General features: G+C 34.1%; 1 protein-coding gene across 1 annotated transcript in view; it reads left to right on the forward strand.

Annotated features, from left to right (window-relative positions):
- The window catches only part of LOC106472072 (twitchin-like), a gene marked incomplete at both ends in the record, with an annotated part of 59,738 nt that overhangs the window by 19,465 nt on the left and 38,929 nt on the right, over positions 1 to 1,344 (forward strand). The window lies entirely within an intron of this gene.

Below are 1,344 nucleotides of genomic sequence, written 5' to 3' on the forward strand. Positions count from 1 at the left end.
CTGTTAATGAAGTCATAATTATGGGTGATTTTAATTTCAGGCATATATATTGAGAAATTCTAGAGTCAAACCAAAGATTTTTGGAAACTATTCAGGATGGCTTTCTTCACCAATTAGCCAAGCAATCTACTAGAAACTATGCTATTTTAGATTTATTGTTAACTTCAAACATAGAAATGATTGAGAGGGTGGATTTTGGGGAACAGCTGGGTGCATGTGATCATTGCCTGATTAGGTTCAATGTTTTGCTGCATATGGAAATAATGAATAATGATATGAGTTATTTGGAGACACTTATCAGACTTGGAAAAGTTTTAAAGATAAATTTTTAAATATTCAAGGTAAACGTATTCCTTATAGAAAGAGAAAGATGGCTGCAAGTAAAAAACCAGGTTGGTTTACAAAAAGTTTAAGAGATTAAATTAAAGAAAAGCATCATAAATTTAAGAAATTTAAATTGACTGGTATGACAGGAGACTTAGAAGATTATAGAAAACCAAGAAAGTTGGTGAAACAGGAAATTAGGACATCGAAAAGGATGTATGAGAAAAGAATGGCTGAAAATGTAAAAATTAACAGTAAGGATTTCTTTAAATGCATTAAGGGTAAACAAAATGTTAGGATGGGGGTAGGACCCTTGAGGGATGATAAAGGAAGGCTAGTATCTGATGATTATGAGATGGCTGGGTTATTAAATTTTTCCTTTTCTTTGATGACTGAATTAATTCTGAGCTGTTTAAGAAAAAATTGGGAAGTTTAAAAAATGATAAGGCTCCTGGGCCAGATAATATTTCCCCAAGGGTTTTGAAGGAGGTTAAAGATTGGATATGTGAACCACTTACTACTATTTTTGTGAGTCCTTGAATATTGGGCAGGTATCAGAGGATTGGAAACTAGCTAATGTAACTCTTCTTTTCAAGGGAGGTGATAAAAATAGTCCAAGTAATTATAGACCCATTAGTCTTACACCAGTTGTGGGAAAAGTTTTGGAAAGTCTGTTAACAGATGCTTTGCAAAGTCATTTAACAAAGTTTAGAATTTTATTGGATCATCAACATGGTTTCACTAAGTGAAAATCTTGCCTTACAAATATTTTGACATTCTTTGAAAAGGTTACTGCTGATGTAGATGAGGGTAAGGGTGTAGATTTGGTGTGTCTTGATTTTCAGAAAGCATTTGACAAGGTGTCACATAAAAGGCTTGTAAGGCTTTGATAAGTTATCAAATTGGGTAGAAGAGTGGCTGGATGGAAGAAAGCAGAGGGTTGTTACAAATGGACTTCAGTCAAACTGGATTAATGTCACAAATGGGGTACCTTAGGGCTCAGTCTTAGGAGCTTTGCAC

The sequence above is a fragment of the Limulus polyphemus genome, unplaced genomic scaffold, assembly GCF_000517525.1.
Source record: "Limulus polyphemus unplaced genomic scaffold, Limulus_polyphemus-2.1.2 Scaffold5065, whole genome shotgun sequence".
NCBI lineage: Eukaryota > Metazoa > Arthropoda > Merostomata > Xiphosura > Limulidae > Limulus > Limulus polyphemus.